Genomic DNA, 7,452 nt, shown 5'->3' with positions numbered 1-7,452 from the left:
TAACGCTACACATTGACACTTTTCCTGAAGCAACCTACACTTTCCACTCATACATACATCTCTGAGCATGAGTTACTAATCACAGCCTGTAAACACATCCGTTTCTTTTGGGATACTTTTATTGCCACACAACTAACTTTCACTCTCATTATATTAGGTAAACTTACCTTAGTCACAGTCATCTCTTTTCAGCATTTTCTGGAGTAATGTCAAGGTGAAGGTATTTTTTTTCCAAGGAAATCCTCTAATTTAGTCCTCTCACTGCTTACATCTCAGTATACTAAATAATCTTCATTGTCCTGTTTCAGCATACTACCTTTCTTTCAATAAACTGATTTCCCTCCAGGGAAATGATGTGCTTCTGTCTTTTATAAATGGTTATCTTAAAAGTAAATACTGAAAATGATTAAAATAGCATTGGAATTTATACATGCCAACTAATATAGAGTCTGAAGTACCAAATCTTGCAGCTCATATGAAAATCAACTCCTCACAGATCTCCAATGTCATCAAAAAAAGGTGTAGAGGATTTAACAAAATTATCATATCACTGCTTTATTTCAAATATTCCTTTCTTATTTTGCAAATATATACAAAACTGATACACAAAATTAAATCCAATCTTTGGTTGGCAGGGTACAGAGGCTGCACATATGCAATCCCAAGGTAAAATGTGGCAGTAGAAAAGCATTACATCTGTTCCTGGACACAAGATTTTCAATCAATGAATAAGACATACGTTATGATTTGTACATACAGAAAAATAAGGTTTTATCTGTATCTAAGACATGCTATGGAAAACTTTCCATCTTCCCTGACAAAGTCAGCAGATGTATAGTCATGAAATGGAAGACAAACTACCAAAACAGTATAACTGTTCTTCCTTCACACAACTAGCAACCTAAAGCCTCCAGTGAGAACATAAACTGGCCCATGCAAATGCAACATCACAGTAAAACCAGCAGGTATGCAACCCAATTTTGCAGTCACTCAAAGTATCATTAAATACTTTGGGTTACTACACCTCAACCACTTGTTTTGAAAAAAGGAAAAAGTACAGGGGGTCACAATTAAGTGATTCCACAACTTATGTGTCTAATGTGCAGAAAAACAGTATAATTCAGGATGTGACATGCCTTCAAAAAAGGAGGGGAAAATGACCCCTATGTCATACTACATCTATGATTGAAACGGCCTGTTAAAGATAACGTTACGTCGGAATAATGATCTACTGATACGATATTCTCATGATCTAAAGCTATGGTTCTCCTGGAAATAAAATAAAGCTGACTTTAGTTGTAGGGCATGAAACAATATCTGACCAATCAACAGGGAAAAATTTAAAACCCCATATCTTTAGAATTAGGCTAATTCCTGCCATAAAGCAGCCACATTCTCAAAATTTGAGCCCAAACATAACATAATGACTGGAAGCACTGACTTTGAGCTAACAAAACAAATGGGAAGCATACATACCGTATAGAAGAGTTAATTATCTGTGAAGAAACGCCTGGAGTCTGACTAAATATACATTGTAGTTCTTTAGTAATATTTTTTTTTTTTTTTTTTTTTTTTTTTTTTTTTTATACTTTGTCGCTGTCTCCCGCGTTTGCGAGGTAGCGCAAGGAAACAGACGAAAGAAATGGTCCAACCCCCCCCATACACATGTACATACACACGTCCACACACACAAATATACATACCTACACAGCTTTCCATGGTTTACCCCGGACGCTTCACATGCCTTGATTCAATCCACTGACAGCACGTCAACCCCTGTATACCACATCGCTCCAATTCACTCTATTCCTTGCCCTCCTTTCACCCTCCTGCATGTTCAGGCCCCGATCACACAAAATCTTTTTCACTCCATCTTTCCACCTCCAATTTGGTCTCCCTCTTCTCCTCGTTCCCTCCACCTCCGACACATATATCCTCTTGGTCAATCTTTCCTCACTCATTCTCTCCATGTGCCCAAACCATTTTAAAACACCCTCTTCTGCTCTCTCAACCACGCTCTTTTTATTTCCACACATCTCTCTTACCCTTACGTTACTTACTCGATCAAACCACCTCACACCACACATTGTCCTCAAACATCTCATTTCCAGCACATCCATCCTCCTGCGCACAACTCTATCCATAGCCCACGCCTCGCAACCATACAACATTGTTGGAACTACTATTCCTTCAAACATACCCATTTTTGCTTTCCGGGATAATGTTCTCGACTTCCACACATTTTTCAAGGCTCCCAAAATTTTCGCCCCCTCCCCCACCCTATGATCCACTTCCGCTTCCATGGTTCCATCGCTGACAGATCCACTCCCAGATATCTAAAACACTTCACTTCCTCCAGTTTTTCACCATTCAAACTCACCTCCCAATTGACTTGACCCTCAACCCTACTGTACCTAATAACCTTGCTCTTATTCACATTTACTCTTAACTTTCTTCTTCCACACACTTTACCAAACTCCGTCACCAGCTTCTGCAGTTTCTCACATGAATCCGCCACCAGCGCTGTATCATCAGCGAACAACAACTGACTCACTTCCCAAGCTCTCTCATCCCCAACAGACTTCATACTTGCCCCTCTTTCCAAGACTCTTGCATTTACCTCCCTAACAACCCCATCCATAAACAAATTAAACAACCATGGAGACATCACACACCCCTGCCGCAAACCTACATTCACTGAGAACCAATCACTTTCCTCTCTTCCTACACGTACACATGCCTTACATCCTCGATAAAAACTTTTCACTGCTTCTAACAACTTGCCTCCCACACCATATATTCTTAATACCTTCCACAGAGCATCTCTATCAACTCTATCATATGCCTTCTCCAGATCCATAAATGCTACATACAAATCCATTTGCTTTTCTAAGTATTTCTCACATACATTCACATACAATATATAGTGGTTCAAGAAGACAATAAATAATTACACAACTGAACAAAGCAAAATTTACAGTTAATTAAAGACAGATTTAATGAGCAGTATTTTGTTATGAAAGAGCTTCAATACTTTATTTGTAAGTTTATGGAACAGTTTCTCTGAAGACCACAAGTGAAAAGTTTTAACTCGAGGACTGCATTTAAATACCTTTCATGAATGGATCTGAAAAAAGCTGTATGAATAAAACATGTATATTAAAAGTCAGTCTGTAAAGAATAGTAAGGCTAGTTAAAATCTTATATTATGGTATTTTTTTTAAAATAAAATATCATGGCAGACAAAAACTGAAAACAAGAGAAACCGACAAGTTGCTTGAGTTGGAGATATTGTGAATATGTAAAAAAAAAAAAAAAAATAGGTTTTTTAAAACAAGTATCTTCATGGGCTATTTATCATAAACGCAGAATCAGAATATCCAGACATGAAGAGCACAAATATGGTTATAAATTTAGGGGATAAGGATGAAACACTATATGACGTCTATTTGCCTGATTTCAGGATCTTCAAGGAATATTTAATGTAAATATGTAAGGAGCTAAGTACTGAAAGGAGGTATGCAGGAGGAGTGAATGGTGGGAAATTACAATTATAAATGGGTAAAGTTCATGAGAATAAGAGAAAACTTATAAGGACTAGTTTGGAGTGATGACACTAGAGAGAAGTGGGTATTGGTTTAGTTGGGGGGAATGGATGCTGGAAAAGAATGTTTCTGGGTGAAAGGAAGACAGTAAAGATGAGATCACTGAAAAAGACAGAAAATGTAAAATGCATGAATGAATATTGGGTGGACAATTATGTGATGAATTACAGAGAAACACTTCAATATCGGAGGTATATATTGCAGCATGGAAGAGTGATCATGGACTGCCTTCCAGAAAGTATTTGACACTATATTGCATGGGAGGCTGATTATGGAGCTGGATCACCAGAAAGGAATACTGGGGGACACTCTTTTGATGGGTTTCCTGCAACTTCAAGGCTGCACAACAATCAGCAGCACAGAGAGAGTGGAAACCTTTGGCAGGAGGTCTTTGACGAAAATGTACTCTGACAATGCAACCTTGCTCATGATGACTTCATTTGCAGAGTAACCACAAGCAAGCTGAGGCAATAACATATTTAGTAAAAAAAAACCTGCATTAAAATTTGAGGAGTAAATTATATTACAGTATGATTCTCTTCCTCCAGTGAATGGACATACTGAGATTGTGACAACAAGCAAACCAAAAAAGCCTATTTAATAGCTAAGCACTGTATCGAAAGAATGCGAATTCCAAACACAAAGAACAGTGATACGTACTACTGCCCAGGTAATAATGGTGGCATGCTTCATCTGATGGAGACAGATACCATAAAAGCTTCAGAACCTCAAAAAATTATTTGATGGCTGCTTCTAGGGTGTGCAAATACACTTGCAAAGTCCCTTGTTTTACTTCACTGGGAAAGCCTATGCAATGTAACATATGCTGCTGTAAAACATATTAAATTCTGACTTACTAATATTAATGAAAAGACATATATGCAAGATTTTGCATGTATAACAGCCCCATGGAAAGGTTGTTTTGAGAATATTGTATATTCTAGACAAAAAAAATGCAAAAACCATGAATGATGCACATCTGCTCACATCTTGAACATACTTCACTCCCTTGGATGGCCTTTCCTCATCACATCTTAATCTACCATACAAAGATAATGATACCGTACAGCAATTCACATCCAGCTTTGGCGCCAAACAGCAGGGCCTATCACCTAAGTAAAATCTGTAATATGGTACCAGATGTGCTTTGGGTTGCGCAACACACTGGCTGCTGCCACTATCCATTAAGATTACATCTCAAATTTGTAGGTGTGCCATTCATTCTTTAAATGAAAGGAGTGTCAAGCTCTGTTGAGTCTTCCTTTGACTGCTAGCTTGAACACTAAATAATAAATTGAGAGTTTTCAGAATGAATGAAAAGACATTTTAATCTCTATCACATAACCACAGGGCCCCTTCTTTAAGGATTCCTGCAATTGTAAGGCTGTTTTACAATCAGTAGCAAGGAAAGATAGACTCCTCTGAAATGAGAAGTTCTTCGACAAGATTGTCCTCTGCTGATAAAGCCCCACAGAATATGACTTTTCAAGTCTGGCATAACCACAAGCAGGCAGAGTCTGAAAATGCCAAAATGAGAAGCTAATGCATTATCACTAAAGGAAACAACATTAAAATTTATTCGTCAGCTGTGTTCGCATAATGCAAGTGATCCAACTGAAGACAGCTAATTCAAACACATAACAGTTATACAGTTTAATACTGTTCATCCACTTCTACAAGAGGATGCTTTTAATTTTCTTCATTACAACTGGTCCTAACATAAAACTCCTCTGCAATGAATCAACTGAAGCAACAGAATTCTATCATGTATAGATTGTCATAATTCCCACTGACTGATGAATGTACTTAAAAACTTTTCAAGGAAGTCTGACAATCAAGAAAATCAAAACCAAATATCCTATCTATTGTGAGAACATGATGTATATCTTACTGCAGAATCATATTCTTGCATGATGCAATACATAGATCTCCAGTCCTAATATCCGTAATAAGAAATAAAGAAAAATCCAAGATCTAAATAGATCGAGTAAGTAATGAAAGGGTGAGAGACATGTGTGGTAATAAAATGTGTGGTTGAGAGAGCAGAAGAGGGTGTATTGAAATGGTTTGGTGACATGGAAAGAATGAGTGAGGAAAGATTGACAAAGAGGATATATATGTCAGAGGTGGAGTGAACGAGGATAAGTGGGAAACCAAATTGGAGGTGGAAGGATGGAGTGAAAAAGATTTTGAGTGATCGGGGCCTGAACATGCAGAAGGGTGAAAGGCGTGCAAGGAATAGAGTGAATTGGAACAATGTGATATACCATCATCGATGTGCTGTCGGTGGATTGAACCAGGGCATGTGAAGCATCTGGGGTAAACCATGGAATGTTTTGTGGGGGCTGGATGTGGAAAGGGAGCTGTGGTTTTGGTGCATTATACATGACAGCTAGAGACTGAGTGTGAACGAATGTGGCCTTTTGTCCTTTCCTAACTACCTCGAGGGGGGTGGGGGGGAATGTTATTTCGTGTGTGGCAGGGTGGCGACGGGAATGAATAAAGGCAGCAAGTATGAATTGTGTACATGTGTATATATGGATAATTCTGTGTATGTATATATATGTATACATTAAAATGTATAGGTATGTATATGTGCGTGTGTAGACGTGTATGTATATACATGTGTATGTGGGTGGGTTGGGCCATTCTTTTGTCTGTTTCCTTGCGCTTCCTCGGTAATGCAGGTGACAGCGACAAAATATAATATATATATATTATATCAATTGACTGTTATATTTCTCTCTTGTGTCTCCCGTGATGATGTGATTATTACACGAAAGTGCACTTGGGAACTTATCATGTTTCATTTTCCCCTGGACTCATAGGAATGTACATATAAATATGTACATACATACACATGTACATATTCACACTTGCTTGCCTTCATCCATTTTGGCACTACCCTGCCCCATAGGAAACAGCATTTGCTACCCCCTGCCTTAGCAAGGTAGCACCAGGAAAGCAAACAAAAAAAGGCCATGTTCATTCACATTCGGTCTCTAGATGCCATATGTAATGCACCGAAACCATAGCTCCCTTTCCACATCCAGGCCCCACCGACCTTTCCATGGTTCACACCATATGTTTCAGATGCTCTGGTTCAATCTATTGACAGCACGTCAACCCCAGTATACCATGTAGTTCCAATTCACTCTATTACTTGCATGCCTCTCACCCTCCTGTATGTTCAGGTCCTGTTTGCTCAAAATCTTTTTCACTTCATCCTTCCACCTCCAAGTTGGTTTCACGTTTCTCCTTGTTCCCTCTACCTCTGACACACATATCGTCATCGTCAATCTTTCACCTCTGAAGATCACTGCTACAAGCTTTTATGGTATGTTAAGTAACTTGGTAAGGTTGGTAACTTTCAGCTTTCTTTTTCATACCTTCCTTGGAAACCACCATATTTAATCCCATATATCATCATAAAGTTTGCTCGATTGTGGCGACAGTTTTCTTTCTGTAGAAAACACCTAGAAATCCACAAAGAAATGGTATTAGGAAAGTACCTAATAACCCTATAACTAACAATTTTAGAAATCCAAGATTAAAAAAGACAATTCAAAGAAAACCATCCAAAGGTATGAAGACCATAATGACTGTTGGTCTCTGGTTAGTAGAAAACCAGTGAAAGTTGATACCAAGGAAAAAGCAACGTGTACAACTTTCTGCCTTAGTTGCCCTTCTTCTGTTCATTAGTCTATTCTTAGTCTTGCCTCATCATAAATGTAACTATTGCATTTCATACCTTCAGGAACCCGACCCCTGATGACTCCCTGGGGTTCACTTGGTTCCCTCTAACCCAGAACCACCATCACCACCTTGAGATGAAACCCATTCCCAC

Source organism: Panulirus ornatus, chromosome 1 (assembly GCF_036320965.1).
Source record: "Panulirus ornatus isolate Po-2019 chromosome 1, ASM3632096v1, whole genome shotgun sequence".
Taxonomy (NCBI): domain Eukaryota; kingdom Metazoa; phylum Arthropoda; class Malacostraca; order Decapoda; family Palinuridae; genus Panulirus; species Panulirus ornatus.
Note: the sequence above shows the minus strand (reverse complement) of the source record.